The sequence below is a fragment of the Bombus bifarius genome, unplaced genomic scaffold, assembly GCF_011952205.1.
Source record: "Bombus bifarius isolate JDL3187 unplaced genomic scaffold, Bbif_JDL3187 scf7180000007978, whole genome shotgun sequence".
In the NCBI taxonomy this organism is placed as follows: domain Eukaryota; kingdom Metazoa; phylum Arthropoda; class Insecta; order Hymenoptera; family Apidae; genus Bombus; species Bombus bifarius.
The window spans coordinates 928,429-952,677 of NW_022884363.1; the positions used below are offsets into that span (position 1 = coordinate 928,429).

Genomic DNA, 24,249 nt, shown 5'->3' on the forward strand with positions numbered 1-24,249 from the left:
TTACGCGCGAACCTGCTATAAAGGAAGTAGTAAGTAACCGTAATGAACGCTCGTTCTCTGTATCGAACGGCGTTCTCCTTCGATGTAACGACGTGCGTATCGGGAAACAATTTCGAAAGATCGTCGAATAATCGGTACGTTCGATGGGTGTCAGTCACGCGAACGATTCAAAAATCAGGAAAAAGAATCACGCCCGTTGGTCCTCTGTTATTAACGTAACACCTGTTTAGAGAAGTAGCAGGGGATTTTTCAAGATAATTCGAAACCAGAAGAAAAATGTAGAATACGCGTTCGGTTTGTGGATCTGTTCATGCGAATACCGCGTGTCTCTCGATAAGACTCGCGAGTGAGATTCAATTAACGCTCGAATATTCCACCGTATGAAACAAATCCGTGAAATCTGGCGACACGGGAAGGTGTATAGATTCTATACGTTGTAGGTACATGAATTCCAATGAAACGTGTCTCGACGATTAGCGTCAATTGCGCGAGTTACGATGGCGCGTGGTCGGCTCGACTTTGTAATTACCAGACGCTTGTAAGTATATAGTGTACGCTAGACGAAAGTCGAATTCAGACCTGGGCTATTCATAAGGCTCTATGTTCTTTCATACGGTCCGTGAGATCATTTTTGTAGCACTGAAAACATTGATATAAATTTACGGAAACTGCACCGTTACCACGCTATAAAATATTTTAGGCCACTCTGTACATAGATCTGTATCTAAACAAGTAATGAAAAATTAAAAGTTTTCCCACATAAACCGTACAGCCAGAATCAGTGAAACGTGACATAAGTGTCGTGCTACATGTATTATGTAGAACATATACCCAAAGGAAATTTTAATACCTTGCGGTTTTGTATATTTACATACATATTTTTAAGTATAAAGTCAACTGCTTTTTCTATACGTTCATTTATTTAAGAAAAAAATCGCAAAAAATTGAATATTCCCTCAGACGATCGTTGAAGTGATTACTGTCGTGAGATTCGTATGCAGAGTTTACAAAAAATATTTGTGTAACAATTAATTAGGTTCGAGTATATCTAATTTTCTACCATTTAACAGTATCCTCGTGCGACTACAAAAATTTAAAAGTGAGACATAGAATCTCACAAAAAAGCATTGTAAAAATAGGAATACGTGCAAAATTCTTTTTATAACCACTTGATGAATATGTACTAACACCTAACTGAAAAAAAAATAAAAATTTGCAACTCGGACTTAATTCGTCGCGCAAACCGAAAGTTCATTCGAGCAGCTTTTATATAATAACCGGTTGGGATCGGTGTAATTAACGCGGCTATGAGTGGATTCAATCAACGTTCGACAGCATCGTCGCGCTAGCGTTCGAAACTGGTTGTCAGCATTAAAGCTCGATCGTTCTCGTTCATTCATGACGCCGATCGGAAAATCCATCGATCGAAACGACGTAAAAGTGCGAACGGTAGATCGATCGACGCGATAATTTCTGCTGCACGGGCTATTCTCCGCAAAATGACGAAGGAAATCGGCGAAAAGGAAATCGCCAAGGAGAAAAAAGAATGAACTACTTTAATAAACCCTTATCGTGGTGCATGGTGGAACAGGTTGATTAGAGTCAAGTACCGATTATTTTCTCGCGGTCTCCCGATATTTAACGCCTCTCTATCGCGCGCTATCGATCGCAGGAATCTTGTATCGACACCGTCAATTCGAACCGATAATTATCGTTTGATTTGTTGTAGATACCCGCGAGGTTGATTTAGACGCCACGCTGGGCGAACCTCGAATTTCATCGTTGAATAAATCCCGGCAGTTGACAGCTGACGTCAAAGCTGAATGTCCTTCGTCGAGTAACTACGAAAACCAAAGGCGGGGGTTGCAGAAAAAGAGGAATATTACAAACAGATAAGAGAAAAAAGGAAGGAAAGGAAAAATATAGTGACATTGCCTTACGCCTTGCCTGACGCGGTTGTTCGAACCGGTGGCAAGCAGCGGCATCAACGCTTTCGTAGAGAAACTATCGAAGATCGATACCCTTTCGCTGGAGCCTCCGGAGGCGCATGAAAGTACCTTTTAAAGGCGGTGTGTAGCACAATGGAGAGTCGCGGAGACGGAACATAAGGCGAAGAAAAACTGTCGGTAGAATATGGAGGGCCAGCGCGGCGGCGGACGAGGAGAAGAAGAAGGTGGAACAAGGCGAAGAAGTAGCAGCGGAGAGAATTTATTGCCGCGCGAGAGACCGCGGGTCCCCGAAGAGAGAAGGCCGAGCATAAGCAGTTAGGGTACCTGCACGAACAAATAACGGAGAAGTGGGAGGGCCGCGATACCTACAAATGAGGGGCGAGAGAGAGGACCTGGAAGAAAGAGAAACCTCGAGGTCCACGCCGCTCGTAACAGGTGTACCAGAGTGAATCTCGGTGGATTGCCCTCTACGCCACCTGAGCCACGTGAAACTCGGATTTACTCTTGACAGTTAATGGCATAATTTTTTCCGTCCGCCAGGTGAGGATAAGGATTAATTAAAAAAGGAGAGGGATGGAAAGAAAACGCGCATGGATGAGTGGAATAACGTTCCACGTTGTTTTCGCATCGTACTCCAAGGGAACGAATAATCTCGATACGAGATAAATCTGACGTAAGATACTCCGACGGCTTAAACACCGTGCAATTTATTAAGAAAAAACAAAAATCCCAGCTGAGAGACCATCCACGCAAAATTACTGTTTTTCGCGATTATCGGATTTTCACGAGACAGGTGTCGCCACCGATTAACGACGCAATAAAAAACGACATCGGCCAGCTCGAAATAACTTGTCAGAAGTATATACTGCACACGACCATCTTTTTGGGAACCACTGGCTGCAACAGGCCAGAGAGAACGTCGAGCGTAGTAAGCCCACTTCGAGAATCAGCAGAGTACCAAGATTCGATCGTCGATAACGACCTTCTCTCTGTCTCGCTATACACGAGCATATGTGCAACAGCGCGAGGGGGTAGACTGGTCGTTCTTCATTTTCGGCCAAAGGCGCGTGTTGTTGGCGACTATCGATATCTCGATTCGTTTTCATCCTGGCTGGATCTATCTATCTGCCCACGCATATCGGTGGTAGTTCTTCGACGTGAGAGGAAGCGAGACCAAAAACTTGTTGGCGCGCGGATCCTTTAAACGCGAAAAAGAAGAGCGGCAAGGAAATAACGTCGATGAAGAGACTCGGAAAACGAAACAGCGATAGTCGAAGGGAGAAGGACGAAGACGAGACGATCGACAACGACAGTACAGGCATTGCGGGGACTCGTTAACTCCGGTAGCCAGCCTCTTTGGCGACTTCGCGATTGCGGCAGGTATGTACACCTACTTAACGACCCGGCCCAACCCAGCTACCTGTTCGACCATAGAAAATGATCGTTTTCCTAGCGCCGGCGATCGTTCAGCGGTCGTTACGGAAGCGAGTAACCGCAACTGAGGAACAAGCACCTCTGCAATAACCGGACGAACACGCAGTCTTCAGCATCCAGACGAAGGGAGGCCAGAAATTAACTTGGAATTACGATTATCGATCGTGAATAGAATAACGATGCTAATCGATCGAAAACGCATTTTTCACCTGACACCCATCATTTTCCTCCCTTCGTGTTCTCCTCCATTTTATACTTTACACGTTTATTCTATACGTATTTTTTGTCGTTACACGAGGAAGATGTTGGTCGATCCAAATAAACGAAGAAAGAAAGGCAGGTTCTGAGAGACGCAGGTTCGACGATGACTCGCGTACGGAGAGCCGGCAACGTAAAGCGAAGGGTTGCACGGGATTGCACGTGTGCGGGCCGCGCGAGGCGCAGCCTCTGAAACGAGATGCGCGACCTTGAACTCGAACTCCAGGGTCGATCGATAGGCGCCACGCGCCTCTCCTGACCTATATAAACACGAGGAATTCCGGGAGAGAACACGCCGCCGGGAAAACGTGCTCGTGACTAGTTCTCACCAGCCGCACAAGACTCTTTCGTATCGTCACCTGATCGCGAGTACGTAAGAAGACGATCCTGTAACCGAATTTAACGCTTTCATAATTTGTTCATAATAAAAGATTTTGATGTCTGGCTCGGCTTCGACTCGTTTCGCGTCTTTTATGATTCTAGCGCTCTGTAATATCTTCTGGCGTTGAATATAACGCGAGAATTTGACATATACGTATGTCGGAGAAGAGTCAGGAACAGGGTTGTGGGCGTTTGATAGGCCTCCCTTGGAGTTAGCCATCGTTGTGTGATAACGAAGATACGGCCTGATGCTACGAGTATGGACACTACCGATTCCACAATCAACAGCGGTGGTTGGGCACTTGCGATGTTAGTGACGTTGGTCTTAGGTTCAATGACGAATCCACGGTCAACGGGATGAAAGGTATACTTGCTCTAACTCAAACTCACTGATCGTCAGGCGCTGCTCCCTTCGTCGGTGGGATCTCAAGAAAGAATGAATTTTCGTCCCAATGATGCCACAGAGGAAAACTATGATGGGGTGTGTCTGAGGACACGTGATCATCGGATTCGTCGGGTATAGCCCTCGTTTCGAAAGTAAGGGAAAGTGACGTCGCTGTCAATTGGTCAGTTTGGGACAAAGACTGTCTGTCCGTTTGGAAAATCTTAATTGCCGGAAAAACCCAGGTTTTATAGCGGGTCCTCGGGCTAACTGGACTTGTGCTGTGTACGTGCCTCAACATCAGGTATTCATTGTCCTCAGGAACCGTTGGAATGTTTTACTGTCAAGTACCTCTATTGGTATTTCTTTTAATGAGGGTCATACTATAACTCCACACCTTTGTTAGGCGAAGCGCCCGTCCCGTTGACCGCGGCTACGTTCGGCGACTGATTGATAGTCGCCTTGAGCCCAAGTTTATTACCACAAATCGCAAACAAGTACAATTGGGCAGGATGACGGCAAATTGTTTAATTACGACTGTAAACTTTAATTACGATTTTACGGATTTTCCCGAATTTCCAGAGGGACGGCTCCGGTATCCTTTCATCTCCGACACGTATATCCAGTGCAATGGTAGAGAATCGAAGTCAACGATAGTAAAAGTTTGAACGGTGAAAACGATTGTGTTGATCGACACGAAAAAAGGTACGAAAGGCAAATCATTCTGTTTTGAAAGCAAAGTCAATCGCGCTTGGCAGCTAACCGGCTCGCGTGGGTGTTAATTACTCTGTTAAAACCGACTCGCGTTAGTGGGTGTATTACACGAGATCGTGAACATGAAACATAGACGGATATGAGCGAGTATCGGTTGGCTAACTTATACTACGCGTAAGGTACGCTGATAGATACAGTTTTCGTGATTTTTTCCCAAGTTGATACGAAACCTCCCGCGTCTCTCGATTCAACCTGTCGGCTATATACCGAGTAATATGTACATAGTTTCAAGCGGCCGTCACCCGTGGTACATGTTGCAAAACGGAAATCTACGTCGATTCGATCGTAAATCTTTCGCGAATATGAAATCTCCGTACGTTCGTTTATGGTTTGACGTGGAGATCTACACGACTGCTATATGTAACGTGACCTGCACACGCTACTGTGCGGTTAATCATGTATTTGCAGAGTGCAATAAAGATTTGTTACACTGGCTTCGACGAAATCGTACCACGATCTGCAAATAACATCTTAATTCAAACGATCAGTACAGCGACATAAAGATAAACGAAATTTCCGATAATAACAGACAACCGAAAAGAAAAACAGTCCGTCGATAGAACAATTAATTAAATCCACACGCTACCCAGGCTCTTGTTGAAGCGGACACTTATTAACTGCAAACTACGCTCGTCGTAAAATCTGCATAATAACACGGTAGATTTAAATGCCCCTTCGTTGAAGCGCGGTTTGCCTTCGAACTTGCAACATTAACAGTGGTTTTAAACGACGACAGTTTGTCAACGAAATTGTTAGTATCGAAAAATCTAACAGATTACGTGAGTTATACGGATTCGTGGTGGAGATCTATCCGTTTAGAGGCTGGCACAATTTCCTACCGGCAACAAACGAGAACGCTATTGATTTCTAGAGGAGCAGAGCACGAGACGAGATAGCCTCCGGTGTGCATCCTACCGTACGACCCAACCAACCTGCAGGCTGGCTACCGTACGGGGATGATTCACGGTCAAGGACGTCGTAGCAACCCCTCCAGCTTTTCTCTGGCGCAACCCTCGCCTTCATCCACCAACGCCGGGTAATCCCTGTGTAACGCTTCACGGTACGGTTAACAACTCTATCCTCTTGCCTCTGTGCTATCGCCGCTTCCATCTTCTCGAAACTCCACCTCTTTCGCGTACGTACGCCGGTAACGCGTATATACGCACCGTACGAATCGAGAGATCTGAATTTATAAATTGAGATAATAAAATGATGAAAAATATATATATGGAAATACAGGTTTTTATATCGCGGTGAATTTACAAAAGTATATTTAAAGTTTTATCTGTTCGTAGTTTTATCGAAGTTTCGTTTTGATAGAAAGGAAGGAAACAAAATGTACGTGTCGCAGCTGAGAAAGGTGGATTAGCATAACGGTGAACGTTGACGTTGCCTCGAACGAGAAGAAACGAGAATTTATGCCACGTTTCCAGCACAGATTCACGAGGACAATAATTCGACGGCACGGCGAGTCCAAAGACGGGTCCATTCGCTCGAGGACACAGAAATCGAGAGAGAAATAGGCAGCACTTTACGCAAGCCAGTACTTTCCACATAATTCTCGTCGGAGATCGACCAGGGACAACCGGAGGATAATATATCGTCAAAAGGGATTGGTCGTATGTTAACCAGCGTTACACCTGCGAGCCGATGAAGAAACTCCATGGCCAGCCACCTACGCGCGCTGCCTCGTCCGGGTCTTTTACCATCTGACCGACGAATTAGGTAGATAAAGATTCACACGGGCTTCGCTGTATGCTTCTACCTGTTTCCCCGACTCGTTCTTCTGCTTGTTTCGTTTATAACTTTAGATAAACTGTTGTCATCATCGCTGTATCAGATTGCGTTTTGCATTTTACCAAGTTGATATTTCGAATTTTTTATTACTGTAAATGTAAATGTTCGTGTAAATATCCGTGTATTTGGTTATTTAATTATAACTATGTACCATGTTTATACAAATGAAGACCACAGAGGAAGAACATAATAAACTATATTTTCCATTCTTTAAAGGCTAACAGGTTTAAAAATCAGTACGTTATCATAATTGTTCTTGGTATTTAATTTTCAGACTAAATATATATTTCAGCATACTCTTCGTAATTTAACGAATATTGCTTGTCATAACGTGAAAACATTGAAAGATATTCAAACATTGAAAATATTAAAACACCAAAAAGTATTGTTTATCTCAACAATTGTATCCTTGATCGAACATAGCTTCTTTCCAGTTTTAACTATTTTATATGAAAATATTCTTGTTTAGCCGTAAAGTGATATCAAAATAAAAAGGTCAACAAAACTGTATTTATCATGCTCTTTTCCTACGATCTTCAAATGTTTGCGATCGAATACGCGTATTTATATTTATAGATACCGTGTAGGAAATCGTTCGTGCAAACACCGTGCACCACCTCTAACCTAAATTTCGTGGTGGGTTTTTCACCGGCTCCGCCTCATTTCACGCGGGTCAAACGTATCATTCGATCCTTTCTTCCGTCAAGACGTTGTTCAGTTCATTAGACCATTAGTCTAACAATGCAGAGTGTGTCCTTTATGTGGCGTTTACATTTGAAACGTAATAGCCACGTAGCTCTAGCGTGAACTACGAACGCGAACCAGGCTACAATTTGCATGGCATATCTTTCTCTCTCTTCCCGCGATGCGTACTGTCTTTGTACACGCAGGTGACAATTCACCGCGTGTGTATCATCGTGCGAGATTTATCCTCGCGCGCGATTAGCATAATGGTTGATCATTACGACGCCGTTGTCCAATTTCCGTGGGCGTACATTCGAAATTGCACCAGCTACGGGCCAAAGGACAAAAGATCGAGCTGATATTTGCTGCAGATCGAAACTACGATCGAGTAACGCTCCTTATAAATCTTGTATAAAGCATATCCTGTTAACTCTACTTCGTTCTTTCCAGCCAATTGTATATCTTTAACGTTGGAAAAATATCTCTAGTTCGAGCAAAGTACGATAGAATTATTATTGATGCATGATTCTTCGCTTCAATCTTATGTTAAACATTTTTCGAAAATTTTTATTAAAAGTCTTTTCAGTTTGAGAGATCAAAGGAAGATTGAAATATACAAATCTAACGATCGCAGCAGGATTAATATCAAAAGAACCAACGAGTCTTCTTTGTGCTGAAATAGACAGAAAACGGGAGGATTTAGAAAACAAAAAAAAAGAAACGTCTAATTTAAAGAAAACAAATCTCTACTTGTATTTTCACAATCTCGAATTCAAGTTTTAAAATCACATCCCTGTCTCGAAGGAAGTACATACCAGAATTGTAAGTTCCTATAATTTCAATAAAGAGCGACAAATCGTTCTGATCCTTTTTATTTTGCTCTTGAAGCCGGTTCTCGCGTTAAACCCACTATCAAATTTCCACAAACTACCTTGATACAATCACATCTTTATATAGTCAGACACGATCCAGTTTCAACATCCTGTCCATAGCCGCGAACATACCTACAATTTACCGTAGTCTACCGAACGGGGGTCGTTAAGTCGTTAATCGGCGGCCATTACGATCGTCGTCTTTGTTATCGTCTTCGTCCTTCACAACGCGTCAACGATTGGCTACCGAGATCAGCACCGATACAGGGCTCGGTCTCATCGAATCCACACTCGAATGGAAACAACGATCGTCCTGTATTGCCTGGAAACCCAACGATCGGCATACCCGTGGGGGAACTGCAAAGACCAACAGATATGGTCGAAGCAGGTCTCGATATCGGTCTATGAGTATAGGTAAATGATCAAGTGGATGACTACAGGCGTTTGATTAACCGCGGTAGCCGAGAAATGACCAACCAGCTACCAGGTCATCGCGTCGTTCGCGCAATTACATCAAATGGATTTCCTAATTGCGATGCAGCGCTGCGCCGCGAGAGATTGATCATGTTCGACCGTGCCGCACAAACGGAACGCGTAAGATTCTGATTCACCAGAATGCGTCTTTTGTTTCACTACGTAAGTCTGCGACCGTCAAAGAAGACATTGTATCATTGGGGTCTGATTCAATCCGAGTTCGGTATACATTTATCGATACAATGTGAATACGTTTCTAGCTTCTATTGTCTATAAATGAAAATACAGAGCTCGATGATCGAAGATGATATCGGAATGGATAACGAGTACTACTCGATACTGGATATACGTTACTCAATTCGATCCAGACGAGACTCTAGAGGATAGATCGTCGAATTTCTATCGGAATGCGCGATTTGGTCACGTGCGTGAGGTAATGAATTCGGCAGAATTTTGCGAAGCAACGCGAGTAAAAAACACGGAAACTGAAAAAAAAGAAAAGTAACGTACGTTCACATACCCATTATTCTCAATGTATGTTTCTCGATTCGCATGGTATAGGAGAAGAATCATTGAATATCTTTGGACGAACTAAATTCGCGTGTCCTAAACGAACGAATCACAAGAATAGACTTTCGCGAACGCAGACACAGCAGCGTCCGAGGAGTGCGTTGGAACGTACGGGAAACAAGAAAACTCGCCACGAACGACAAGACGTGTAATCGTCTTCAGATCGGAGCCGGAGTATAATCTTATCGTGGCGATAGCGCGTACTTTAATCCTCGCTTATTCTATTTCTGTACAGTGACTGCTCCCGCGTGTCGGTGGAAGCGAGATGGCCTGGCAAGCACGATGGAAAAGGGTGAAAAGGGTGGAAGGGGAGGGAAGATTGCAGGGGCTGCGTCAGGGAGCTCACCGAAAGGCCTTGGATCTGCATAGCAAATTGGCGATCGATATACGGTCACCGTACGGCGAATCGCGCGAGCCTCGAATTAAAGCTTATAACTTTCATGTCCGGCGCAATGTATCATTATGCGCAGGGCGGCCCTGGTCTTGATGCAGCTGCCCGCATGCGGCGCGCAAACGCTGCACCGCCAGCAACCGGCGGGCGCGAATATGTGCATAAAGCACGATAAATCGTCCGCATAGATACGGATCGACGAATGACAAGTCGCCCGATGGGCGGCGCTCCGCGATCCTTTTTACACCGTGGCGACCTCTCGAGAAGATCGGTCCTCGAAGAAATTGCGCAATTGTCAGGAAACAGCGAGCGACACGTTTCTCTAACCTAGCTAAGACCCACGAGGGAGACGAAGAGGCGAGGAGGCCCACTTCGAGCGGACAATTAGACCATTAGATCGATGGAATATACCTATGCTATACAATCGTGTTGTGCACGCCTGTCGCGCGGATCAACTATGCACATTGCAGTAACGTGGCGCACAAAAAACACTGTCGCGCATATGTTCCCCGGCGTAAACTGTAATAATAGCTCTTCGTCGGTATTAATGATCAACGAGTTCGCGCAAGTTAGCTTGTATTGAATTGTGAATTGAAAAAAAAAAAAGAAAAAAAAATAAACAGGGTTCGAGAGCGGTTTACGAAGTCGACGAGCAAAAACAATATTTTCTCGCAGCGGCACTACCGCCGTTCGAGGAACCACCTGGAAAGAAGCACTCGAGAAGGATCGACAAGGAACGTTCTTGTTGTTCGGCGTGTTTGCAAACGAAACCGGACAGCCGTGACACCTGACACCTGGTATACCGTCTCGCTTTTTCACCCGCCGAAAGAGAAACGCTGGACTTCGTCGCTTATCGGTGTACACAGGTCCGATTAAGACAATAGAGCCTACGGTTCGCACGATTTGCGTTCCATTGGCCGCAGCACGCGTGAATAAACTTTGATTACACTCCAAGCCGATGAATACGTCACCATCGGCGATTTTCTTTCACGTGATGGGCTTTAATACGATTACTAACGTCAATCGTAGAAATGAGTAGATATATTTCTTATCCTAGACTGTATGTTATATGCGTGAATCAGTTACTGAGTGAATTCAATCTACCCGATGTAATATCGAACGTAGAAAAGATAAAATAGTATCGTTGGTGCGATAAAATCGGAATAGAGATGTTATACATATGTGTATTATATATAGAAGAGCATGGAATAATTCTTTTACGCACGTGAAATTCTTAAACAAGGCAATATTTAGCGAAATGCTCGCACGTTGGCAACATCGACACAAAGGATTAGCACGCGCGCGTCACGCTTAGCACGCGCATCAGAGTCACGAGCCGTGAAGGGACACGCGTAAAAGAGATTGGTCGTAGCAGATCGTTCTACGTGGCTGGGCTAACGCGCGTGTTCGCTCCACTTCCGATATTAAGCCACCCTCGCACGTGACGCTGCTACCTACGCCCGAAGATGGTTAACCCGCGACAAAAAAACTTTTTCATCGACACGTACACGCATGCACGAGTGCACAAGTGTAAACAGGCTAGCGGTGGAAAAAAGGCAAGCAAACGAACGAACGAACGAAAGATCCACGGTTCCATGACCACGTGAAACTTCCACGAGAGAGAAAAAAAAAAAATACATAGTCACCTCGGAACGTGAGTCGCGAGAAGTTTTGATCTGTCGATGATAAAATTAAACGAGCTTATAAATTCGTTGCGACGTTATAGGACGGAAAAGGTCGTGCGTGAAAAGAGATGTTCACGCGCGTCTGCCGTAATACGCGCATCCGCTCTACTTCCGACGCTTAGCGCCGCGACGCTTCAACGAGCTCGACGCGTGGCATTAAACCGCCCTCGCACGTGACGATGAGAGGAGAGTTGTGTGACACGGATTATAAATGTGCCCGACATTGTCGTCGAGGGTGAGAAAAAGCGGCTTTGATATCAATTATTGGTTATCGTATCGCTTCCACAACGTTTTTTACGTGAAATTTATTCTCCTTGGATCGTTACTTTACTGGTGTTCGATATACCCATAAAGGATAGCGAAAAACAACGCTGGAAATGATTTCACGAACAACAAGTGAGGTTACACACAAAAGGTGAAATAATCATTCAACTTTATATAAGTACATAATGTATATGAAAAACTTACATAACCTTATTGCTTGTAAAAGTGACATTCGTTAGAAGTAACTGATCGAATTGTTTACTTTCGAGAATCGGAAGGTATAAATCGACGGAGATGTGCGACGCGAACCTCTCATCGGAAATTTGATAAATACGAACGATTCGTATCGGTAATTACGTTGTACAGATTTAACGATGATCGTATAACTCTGTCACATAGTCACTCGACTGATAGATAACGCGTGTATCTCGTGGCCGGCGCGGCGCACAATGTCAACGTAACGATGTAAAAGAAATTCGCCCTTTATGGCTTACCCGGTGATCGTTAAAGGCTCCCGCGCATCCGATGCTTTCAAAATTCAACTCCTTCTGTTCTGACACTTAAACGTGGTGATCTAGTCGACGGTTTCGAGGTATACTTCCGACGGTAGTAATGTCACGGATCACAGAAGCAGGCACTGAACATAATTTCAAAACGAATATCGTTCGTTATCACAGTAGCGATCGTCTCCGAGCCGTCGCAACGAGTTTCTTTACACGGTCGTTAACACAACTCGGGCGGTAGATATAGACGACTATCAAACAACAATCAACACCAGTAATACTACGATGATCGATCGTAGATGGAATATCACACACAATCCACGCTGCGCCCCTGTTATCTTTCCTTTTTCGTTTTCCTATCTAAACGGTAATACAGCGGCACGACACTCGTTTTTCTGTCTCTCACTACTTTAATTTCATTAAACAAAATGGCACTACGATTTTAAAGAGGAAAAGTTCCTCGTTGATCGACGATCAAAGTCGTCAAAAGCGTATCCTTTGCTCGGTAAACACACACGTTCCTGCGAACGCACTTCTTCCCAGTTCTGTTCGTGAGCTGCGCATAAACACGCTACGAACCGATACGTTTCGTAAACAATATACAACCAGGCACATCGAGATCACAGACTTCTTCGGTCCGTCGGTATCCAACCGATCGTGTAACTTCTCTTCTCTAAGATCACACCCCTGGCTCACCGTGTTGATATCGTACTGTGTAAATTGTCGTACAGCGACGCTGTAAATGGATGTGAAAATTTCGATCGCGTGTACTTAACTTTTGGACGCGGTTTGCGAACGCGGTCGTCTCTCCTCTACGTACGAGATGAGAAAAAAAACTGTTTCTCTGCTTCGGTCACTCGGCGAGCGGGAAGGGGTGGTTCGCGACACGCAGCCAACTTCGTCTCTTCTTTCCTCGCGCGTTTTCTCCTATACTCTGTCGTCTAATGGTTTTGTTTGTCGTTGTCGGTATTCTCGTGCGAGTGAGGTGAATATAAGGTGAGTGCGGTGGAAAGAGAGAATCTGAGAGAGGCGTTTGCGTACATTCACATATATGACAACACACCGACCCTTCCAGTAGCGCGGTCTCGCGCCGACTGCGAGACTACGACGGCTCGCGGGTTTCACCTTCGGCCGTGTTCGACTCCCTTCGCCCCTCTCTCTTTCTACACGTGCACAGGCCGCGTCCCCACTGATTTTCGTGTGTGCGAACCTTAACTCCCCTTCTCTCCCCACTGCTCGGCCCGTGACAGCTATCCCCACCACCTTTGTTGTTCGGCCAGACTCGCCCCCCTTCGTGTTCACGTCGGCCTAACCGAGCTCAGTAGGCGCGAGGTGGGCACACGAACACTATCGTTTCCGAGTGCACCTACGAGAATTGAACCACGCCTATCCCCCTACTCTTGTTCGCGCGACCGGCCACCTCGTGCTGTTTTTACCGGCAAGGTAACCGATGACGAGACAGAGAAAGAGAATCGTGGTGGATTCGCTCGGCGGAAGAGAAGAACGAGACAGAGAGGGAAGTCTCTTTTACTGGTTTCTCTACTCGGGCCTGCCCACGCGCCGAGGATGCGTGCTTGCGCGCGCAAAAGCTCGTTGATAAGGAACACGTTGCGTTGGATGCTGAGAATCCTAAGACTCGACGGGGATCGATGCCTTCCAGACGATTTGCTCGTTCTTCTTTCCTTCTTCTTGCTGCGACGACGTGAGTAAAACAAGTAGCGTCTATTATTTATTGGCGCGTTCTTTACACGGTGCGCAACAAGTGTGCGCGCGCCGATGGGGATCACGTGACTGCTTTTTCTCCGATGACCGTTCGTAAACGTAAACTACGACGATACTGGAAAACAATTTCTCGCGGAACTGATACCGTGAAACGACTTGGAAAAAGCGGGCAAAAAATGAGCAAGCTAGAGTTCCGGTTTTTGCGAGTCTCTAGTGTTATTCATCTCGTGAAACGGGTACGGTATGTCGTTCGGTGGAACGAACCATGAAACGTATTATGTATACGCGATCGTTGTAGCTCGCGCATGGTAGGCATAGCAAAGTGTTCGGCAATTTCTTTTTCTTCATTTTTCAACGTCTTGGATAAAAATGTTTAACGTGTCTCGCCTCGTCTATGACTTTCGTAAACAAAACGTCCCTTGAGATATTGACACGTGGTTAAGGTTCTAGCCACGCTTTAGACACGTGTCCACTACGTCGAGAGTACTCGCTAAGTGGTCGCTCCGACCATTTGAATTTTTTCTAGACGCTCGTGTTTACCATCTTTTTCCTTTTCTATCCTTTTTTTTTTCTTTTTCTTTAACGGAAGAACCGAACGACGCGACGACGACAGTCCGATACCACACGGAGAACCGTAAAGTGCAGAATACTCAAGTCGATTTATTTTAGGAACTCGTGTGCCATGAATATATTCAACGCTCGTCTACTTCCTTTTAAGCGTTACACGCAGACACCATTTGCGACGTATTAACTACGCGTTTCTATATTAATGGACGCGCGACGCGACGGTCCTTTTTACCGGATAGTAGGATCCCGTTTTATTAATTCAATAAGAAGAAGAAGGAGGAATATCGGTTAGATTAATAAAATTTCCGGTGACCCGAGTCTCGTTCGATAAATCATGATCTCCTTGTTGCACGCCCGACTGCCGTGAGACGTGTAATTTGGTAAAAAAAGTCCACAGAAAGTGGAACGTATGCTTCGTATAATTGCAATGAATTGATAGGTTCGGGATGGATGAATTACCTCTCTCGTATTAGAATAATTATGCCATCTACGTCATTAGCCTTAATGAGACGCGATCGAACTGATGCCTTCTAGGAAACTCGCACTTTCGAACCTATCTCTGCTATATTTCGCTTCCAAGCTACCCACGCTTCTTCGGCGACTGATCCGTAAAATTTAAACATACGATAATTACATGCTCGATGCTTGGCGCGTGCATAGCTATTCATATAGCTATTCATATAGGCGCGTCATTCGCTTCGTTGTTTCCTGATTTCTTTGCCAACATCGACGTCGCGTTGACGTAACTCCTCTGTGACGTAGCTGCCTCATTCTCTACCTATACGTTTATATTTTATATCCATTGTAACTTCCTCACCACGCATCTGTCTCTTCGTGGGAAAATTGCATAGTTACATCTCTTCCCATTGAAATGTTATTGATAAGTGGATATTAATGAAATTACACGAGAAGCTATCGTATTTCATACGTGGTAGGTAGATTCTTTCTGTTTTTCATGTTATACTGGTCGAAGGGAAGCCGTGCCTTCTTTTTCTTTTTTCTCTCTCTTTTCTTGTTTCGAACGACTTTCACGTCACGACGAATCCCACACGCGCATACGAGCATTGTCACGCACGCCTTCCAAGGTTTCCGAGGTTGCACCTGGGTCGAACGTGTACCCACCTTTTCCGCAAGAAAAAGATCCTTACCTAAAGGCACGCACGCACGAGATGATCCAGCTGTTTGATCTTTGCCACGTGCTCCCTTTTTATCCCGTATCTCGTCGATGGGGTGATGGCTCCTTAACGGCATCTGCGTTTACACAATTTTCACACGATTATTCAATTTCGAATCGCAAGAATCTATCGATCTTCCATCGTGTTCCGTTTACATACGTTACTTCACGAGGAATCATAGATTTTGAGCTTTAAAGGCAGAGATTGTAGGGCTGACGCGATATGAAATTGAACTTTTTAAAGCTCCCAGTTTAACTTCTTCAAGCTCTTCAACTTTGAATAATTAACAATTCAGTGATATATTTTGTCTATTCTTTTTTTACGAAAAGCAACTACGGAAGCTTGAATGGTTGTTTGGTTTAACCAGTTTCTGCTTTTCGTACACAAAAATTTAAACATATTTATTTACAACATCTTTCAGCAATGCGTTCACTTGTCTTTTCGATTCGTACACGATTTTCCACGTATATTTCTAATGAATAATATTTGACATTAAGATGATACTCTATAAGATGATACTTCCTTGTCATGCTCACTTTTCGAATCACGTCTCATTCACGACTATTATATAATATGTGTACCTATATGCTTATATAGATGTAGAAGTTAAAAACCTTAAAGATCACAATCCGTATACATCAAAATTCGCATTTAGGAAATCCTAACATTTACTGCTTCAGCGATGATCTCAAGCTTGAGATTCCAAGCTTATTCTATCAACGCTATGACAATTGATAAGAAAGTAATATTTGAAGAACGAAGAAGTACGAAGAAGTCCGAAGACTCGTGGAAATACAACGGTAACCTAAATATCTCTAGAGTCACCGGTTTTCCTCTCTTTGACCACGCAATCTCCTAATTATTTCTGGATGTCCACTTTGCAGTGACGGCGAAATTCGAGTTTTGAGAGCATTCCGTGATCATTATAGGAACTGACGCGCAAGCAGTTCGACGAAAGATGCGTTCACGTAGAATCCACACCGTAGAGGGAAGGGCCACAGAGACCCGTACAAATCCCAAAATAAATGTCATCGTGTATCATCGTGGTAACGTAATCCCGGATCGCGAAGACAAATGGCGGCAGAATACGATACGATGCACCGCGGTCGGTCGTTCGAGATGAGGAGTCGTCTCGTTCCACGTATTTACATACCGCGACGAACGAAGGTCCCTAGGACGGGGCTCTGTCCTCCTCCGAAGCCGGGGAGTCAACGTACAAAGAGGATCGAGAAGAAGGAAACGAGACGCGTGTGTCACCAATAGCGTAACGTCCATGAAGGACGGACGATGACTCGTCTCCTGGAAAACTAACAGGATCGGATTTTGAATTCATCGATAACTTGGATATTTGCATATCTAAAACAGTCAGAGAATCTAGAATAAAAAATTCTTCGTTATAATTTATTATCATAGAGAAACACTCCGAGAAGGTTAGAACCTTATATCTTCTCTTCTGTCATTTCCGAAACAATCAGACAATCTACGATAGAAAATTCTTCGTTATAATTTATAATCATAGAGAAATAGCTCAAGAAGGTTAAAATGCTATTCTTTTTCCTCTTAAGAATTTTGTAATTTATTCTCTCGTTGTTAACAGTATTTGACAGATGATTCAAATTTTCACAGAACGAAGTAACAATAACGTATAAGTAATGAATGGAAACTGAAGGTACATATTAGATTCTATAATAGAACGTGTTCGATTAACACCGTGAGTAGCCGCGGCCCTGCGAATGGAAAAACAAATCGGCCGGTCATGCGTCAAGATTTTAAGCAAACACGTGGTGCGTCCGCACGTTCGTGCGTGTCCACGCAGCCGAGGTACCGGCCAGTGTATTAAAAAGCGCGCGCGTTTGCTCTGTCTCGAAGACCACTTCACGGCCACGTATATACCCTAGAAGAGGAGTCTAGCTCCGAGAACTCTCCTCCCGATATAGCCGAACATGTCACCGCGTCTCCTCACCTTGAGAAGGTCTTTCAAGGTTGAAAAGTCTAACGACCGACGATGGTCGAACGTGCAAATCACCCTGAACAGATCGGTCCTTCAAATATCCTACCATCACATTGTCGCTACCAAAATCGCTGTATTATGTTAATTACCGAGATACACAGGATTCATTGGCAACATCGAAAAACCAGTCGCAGATTAACCGACACTGTAACAAGTTCTCAACATAAAAATCTTGCTAGTACGACGTTGCAACTCGCTAACGAAGACACGGTGTCCCGACCCTTTGAAAAATTAATCCTGAATTATGATACCGGCCCGGCCTAATGCGCCCTAATGCAATCGGTTCGATCGATCGAGAGACACGATAAAAATAAAAAGGGAAGAAAGGCAGAGAAAAAAAAGATATATACGAACATAATCTGTCCGCGGGTTTGTAGACTTCGGCAGTATATCAAGAACCACTTTTCCGCGACACGCTCGGTCTGGCTGCGTGGCATGGAGAGAAAAAAAGAGAGGAAAAGAAAAAGACACCCGAGAAACTCGTGGTGGAGGACAAGAGCAAGTGGAAAGCGTAGGCGGGGCGCATACCAGAGGCACCTGCTCATTTACTTTGCGGCGGCCGGTCGGCAGTCTATGGTAGGGGATCCTCATTAGGGTTTGCCCCTACCAACCTATCGCCACAACCACTACCAGATCCTGTTTGTACACGCGACGACTATAACGAGAGGGACGCGGCCGTGCCCGGCTGCCACCACTAGAACGTTTTCCTCGGTTTCTCGAGGAACGGGGCCAATTAATGGCTATCCACGGCTGGCCGCGGGGATGAATACCTTCACGACGAGAACAAGCTTGGTGGGAGTTGACGCTGTCGGAATCGCTTGAAAAAAGACACGAGTTTTCTGAGCGAGAGCTCTTGTAGCTACAAGATCCTTAATGACCGACGATCGTGTCAATAATTGTCAACCGTGAAGATTGGGAGCGAGAGCCAACGATCGTACGTGTATGTCGGGATCGTGGGGAGAAATATGTGGCATGATTGATCTCGTTTTCACGACACCAACAAGAACCAAAGTGGGTCTGTTTTTTCAGATTTCTGGCTGATAGTATTACATATATGATACTTTCCTCGTATCCTCGTTTTGAGAGATTTCTCTTGGTTAATGTTTCTTTTTGATACCAGCGAAAATTGAACAGAGACCAGGTTGTGTAAATTGGAAGAATGTCGGTCGTAACAGTGTGACAGGAGATGAATGGAGATCAAATAAAGGAGATTTGTTTCCGTGATTGATTCTCACGCGGCGGCAGATCGCGTCTGCTTTTCCTTGCCACCTGTTGCTGCTTTCGCTTACGGGACCCTCTCGCCACGATTTCCCTGTACATCCAATGAGTCATCCGTTTCATCGAGATACCACGACGTATGCAAAAACTGTTCAGGATTTTATGTCAGGGATAACCGATTGGAAGAAATCGGTTACGAGGTACCCATAGCCTTCGATAAATTGACGTTAAGTCGGTGTACGTTAAATATTAATTTACGAATACGTTCTTGACAATATCGTAATTTTAAATCTGTAACACACTTTCAAAAATATACAGAAGCGAACGTGGATGTATCGATTAAATAAAAGTTTATCGGGCCAAAGAAGCCGAACGTTTCTTTTTCGACGTGTTCTCCACCCCGTGGCATAAAACCCGTTCTACGTCGAATGTTTCAACACCTAAAGAGATTTACGAGGCGGCAAAAGGGAGGGAGAGGAAAGGACGAGAAGAAAGATTACGGTGCTCCCGAAGGAGGAAGCAAGAAGGGAAGAAAAATAGTGAAACCACAGCCACCCTCGACGGTATGGGCGTGCGCCGCAGGACCCCATGGGTCTCTCCCGTGTAAGATCTTACATAAAGATCGTCGTCCGTACACAATAATGGCCCTGGCTGCTGGCTGTCCTGTCGCCCGTATTCCCCATAACCTCTTGGACGACCGTTATGACGAGGTTCGCTGTTGCAGCTTGCCTTGTACGTTTACTTCTCGTGTAAACCGAGCGTGTGTGTTACGTGCCTATACGTGCCTTTTAGACCCACGTCCACGTTGCACGTTACCGCGAAACAATGGCGCAGGAATAACGAAACCCGTAGGGGTGCGATGTAACCCTCCGCTGTCACTATTTGTTCTCTTTCGCCCCCGGAAGAATAATGACACCGGGAGTTATATTAAGTTACCCACTGGTCGAGGGTGTCATTCTGCGATCACAGGTTCTTAAACGAAACCGCATTGAATCGTAGAAGAAGTCACCTTTAAACATGTACTTTAATTATGTATGGAGGAAATTCATACAGCGGTGTAATATTACCATGAAATCCGTCAAGAATCGATTGATAATTTTTGATGGAAACTTGACGAAAAGGAACGTATAGTTGAAGTTCAAGTCTTCAACTTGTGCAATTAAATCGGTCCCGACGCCAATGGCAGCGACTAGGAAAGTACAGAGAGGAGAGGTGAAGTTGAAAAAGAAAGCAACAAACACGCGACGCCTCTCCAGGTATACGTACACACAGAGAAGGAACGGGCGTTCCTTTTTGGTCACCGAAGGCATCCTGCAGCGTGACGAAATACGTTGACGGAATTGACACGTAATTGCACGCTACACTTTGATTCCGCGGCTCATAATACACTCTTATTATTAACGATTGCCCGCGGCATCGTTTCGATGGTTTCGCAACCGGAGAGCCTCCCTTTCAGCGCAACAGCAGCACAAAACGCTTCCTCGCCCCTTCCCTTCTTGCCGAACAGTTTCGCGATCCTTTCGAGACGGCATTGAAAGGAAGCCTCGAACCATCAAAGGGAACGTAAATTGTTCTGCCGTTGCGTTACGCGCCCGGTAACATCCAATAAATATTATTATCGGTGGCTTACAGAGGCGGCGTGACGATAATATAACGCTCCGCTGTATGTCAAGAGCTGACACGGAAATTTTACGCAAATACCATACGGTAATTTAGAATAAAATTCATCTCCAACAGGTTGTAATTAATACGTTCGCTGCGTGCGACGTGAATTTGATTGTCGCTATGTATATGATAAAAAACAACAAGTTGTGAAAAAATATATAATAATTCACATCAAATGTAGATCATAGCGAAAACACACAAGTCACATTTTTTCTCTCTTCGTTAAATCTGCCATGGGGCTCTGTTGAAAAATATTTTGGTCTTTTTAATCACCAAATAATCAAAATCAAAAGGCCATTCGTATAACCATACCTTTTCCCTATAATCTTCGTACAAAAATTGTACAATATAAAACAGGTGTCGGACATCAAACTCGTAGCAAACTGGTTAACCGAAAAAAAACGAGCAAATTTAATAATTAAAAAATTAATGGCACATTGCTATCGTTCAAAAGAATGTCAGTTTTTGGGAGTAATTACTAGCGAGGAATATATCTTTGCTATATGCACGAGTAATTGAATAATTAGACTCGATCGATTTTCATAGAATATTGTATATGATTATTTATTCACAGAGAATTGCATGAAATAGCTTTCTTTGTGGATCTAGTTATAGCCGAAAACAGAGGATAAACGTGATGAAAGAAGCTCGTAACAGATTAAATGGTCATTCTTGGTACACGTCCCTAAACGGTCGCCAAAGTGAGCCTAACCTGGTTCGAAAGAGGTCATAAAATTCTTTATTCTCTTCGAAAAGCGTTCGATCCGCTTCTTCTTTCTGTTGATGGCGATGAGATACGAGCTTGTATATACCATTTTCGACTGGTCAGTGGTCAGTGGCATTGGTGTTCGTTACAAGCTGAAGGCGTGTTGGCATTGTTGTCGTTCTTAAATGGGGCAAACAGCAGCGGCGGGTGGCCGATTCTTACAAAGCCTCTTGGCACTTTTCGCCTCCCTCTGAAGAAAACTCGAAGGAACTGCGAGTGGCAAAAGCGGTACCCGCTTCACAAGACGCTCGTAAATGGAGTCCCGTGGACTCTGAAGGGCGTGTAAACGGCCTAACTATCCGAAACTTCCTGTGATTTATGTACACGAAGGAGCGTGAAACCGTTTGCCACTGACAAATTGCCCGCTTAGTGCGTGGCTCCCGATACATAAGCAGAGTTTTGAAGAAGCGCCCGCACGACAGACAAGGAGACGAAAGTGTAGTCGATTCTCCTTGACGTTTATTAAAGATCGTTGCCCTTTGAAACATTGAAAACGATTACGAGCGGATGAACGACGAGATTGAAACATCGATATCTCTAATACGATATTTAGAAACTTGTTGCAATGGAGAGGCGTTTCAGCAATTTTTGAACTTTCGTCACTGTTGTCTAAAGTTCAATTATATGACTTGTATCAAAGAAATAAAAATGAAAGCTACTTATAGAAAAAGATACATAATGCAAAAGAAGAAATAAAGCTTTATCAAGATCGTTCGTAAGAACACTTGGAAAAAATACCGTGGTACATTTATAACATTTCTATGAAAAATTACAAATTACTCATTATCAGAGCTTTGATTTTTCTAGTATTAAATCATCGACTGCGAAAGTGAATGATCTTTGCTCGAAAACACGAACAGCTAGTGTCGCGTCTCCTTGTCTCTCCTTTATTTCTTCGTCGTTTCATCCTAATTGGCTGTCTGAATTCGAGAATCAAAAGCCAGAGGTTCGAAGGGCAGACGTTATAACTTCCTGATGCGTGGCGCGATAAAAAAGTGAGAAAGCCGTGGTCCGGGAAGGAAAAAGGAGAAAAAGGAACGAAGATGGAGAGACGTTTGAATCGCTGGCTCTTGGATTGAACCTGGGTCACAAAGAAGCCTGCCTCGTCACGGTCTGAATAGCCACGGCAAGGAGGTTGGATTAGGTTAGGTTAAGTTACGAGGGTGGTTCCCCTTCAACTTGTCTTGAATGGGGCACGTGCTACCGGCGCGGCGTCGTAATCTTTTGGACAACCAGGACCTTCCGCCTGTCAATCTTTCTCTTTCTGTTTGTCTGTCTGCTTGGCCATCTTCCGTCTCCTTATACGATCTAGAATTTAACGTCTAGGACGGTTGTTTCTTCAAAGTCGATAGCAGCTGCTCTTAGGACGATCGAATTTGCAAGTCTGCTTACGTAACATATGCTTCGAACGCATCCTTTCTGATCACCATCAGATTGCCATTCACGTAGGTATTAGATACCTAATCGGAAAATTAGAAGATCAGAATCTTGAATCGAAAAAAGTTTGCCAGTTCAGTTTTTCTGTGTTCAGTTTATCAGTGTTATCAACCGAAATGTTACGACTATCCGACAATGTACCTATAAATATAATGGAGCTTCGTTTATACAAGGATTACCTAGTTGAAAATTAAATTTTGATTAGTGGCTGATTAAATAAAATCATACGTCTCGACTGAACGTGAACTTCTATTACATGAAATCCGATTATACGTAAACTACTTGCTCCCAAACAAGTTTATAAACAAAGTCCTAAGTAAGTTTGGAACTTTAATGTTTGAAACTTTTCTATGAATGTCGATATAGAAGAATAAGGATCCAGAGCAATAGTGTAACGTCTTTTAAAAAATAAAAGATTGTCAAAAGATGGTCTAACTTTAAGAGAGAAACCTAGCGATCTGTAACAACTAGTTTGTCTGAAACGTATTCCTCTTGACTTTACATCCCATAATCGAATCAAATTCATCGATCTCTGTGTACTCGCCTGTACTTATACACGTTTATCATGAATTTCGTAAATGAATCCGTTCTAAGCGACAAAATTCTTCTGGGGTCCGTTAATTAAGCCAAGAAGCTCGATATCCCGCGCAAACTGATTTCCCCAATGCTAAACAATAGGTCAAGGAGGCTGATCGTAGAATAGAGCCAAACGAGTACTTGCGAAGAGAGTACAAGAGAGCACGTCAATTGGAAAGAGAAAGAGAGAAACAGAGAGAGAGAACGAGAAAAGAATCGAAGGGGTCTCGCGTGTCGAGATGTAAATGCGTGCGCGCTATGCATCTGTCTCCTCTAGGGGTACGTGTGTACACGCACACGCGTTCTTTGCACGTAGCACGCGTGTACGTAACTCGGTACGCGCGAGCCGGTGTGAGCGTTCGTGTCGGTGCAGCTCGCACACGCGTGTCACCGCGACGACGAACGAGTTCGTGCACGCAACAGAGCTGCATAGTGATATACGACGGATATATGTATAAGGTTGGCTACATACAACCACTAGTCACAGCGCTACCGGTGCAGGAAGAAACCAGGGTTACGGCGGCGCTGGAATTTCTTTATGACGCGTTGCCAGTGAAATTCTGACCGCCTCTGTATATACCTATACGTCGATAATTCAGGAATGCTTAATGATTGGTGGCAAAAACCGAAACCCGTTCGACGCCTAATCGCGCACCAGCGTGTATTGTGTATGCGCGTGTTTGCGCGCTGACGC

The 24,249-nt window shown here is 44.3% G+C and overlaps 1 protein-coding gene and 2 long non-coding RNA genes across 7 annotated transcripts in view; 2 read left to right on the plus strand and 1 right to left on the minus strand.

The window, feature by feature from the left end:
* Positions 1–24,249, minus strand: part of LOC117204388 (chorion transcription factor Cf2) — a 69,532-nt gene that overhangs the window by 40,114 nt on the left and 5,169 nt on the right. The window contains exon 1 of one of the 3 annotated variants that reach the window (XR_004487076.1): positions 12,410–13,522. The exons of the other annotated variants lie outside the window; for them this stretch is intronic. The gene's annotated coding sequence lies outside the window, so the exon portion shown is untranslated. Of the gene's footprint in view, positions 1–12,409; positions 13,523–24,249 lie in introns of those variants that run through there. 3 annotated transcript variants of the gene reach the window in all.
* LOC117204389 lies at positions 1,563–7,190 on the plus strand. 3 transcript variants are annotated; one of them, XR_004487080.1, is made up of 3 exons: positions 1,563–3,329; positions 6,050–6,214; positions 6,612–7,190. It is a non-coding gene; the product is annotated as an uncharacterized LOC117204389 (long non-coding RNA). The 3 variants fall into 3 exon arrangements; XR_004487079.1 differs by lacking the exon at positions 1,563–3,329 and adding an exon at positions 5,026–5,297; XR_004487078.1 differs by lacking the exon at positions 1,563–3,329 and having other exon boundaries at positions 5,928–6,214.
* LOC117204390 overlaps positions 13,770–24,249 on the plus strand; it is a 50,249-nt gene continuing 39,769 nt past the window's right edge. Inside the window, exon 1 of the long non-coding RNA XR_004487081.1 lies at positions 13,770–14,120. This is a non-coding gene — a long non-coding RNA (uncharacterized LOC117204390). The remainder of the gene's footprint in view (positions 14,121–24,249) is intronic.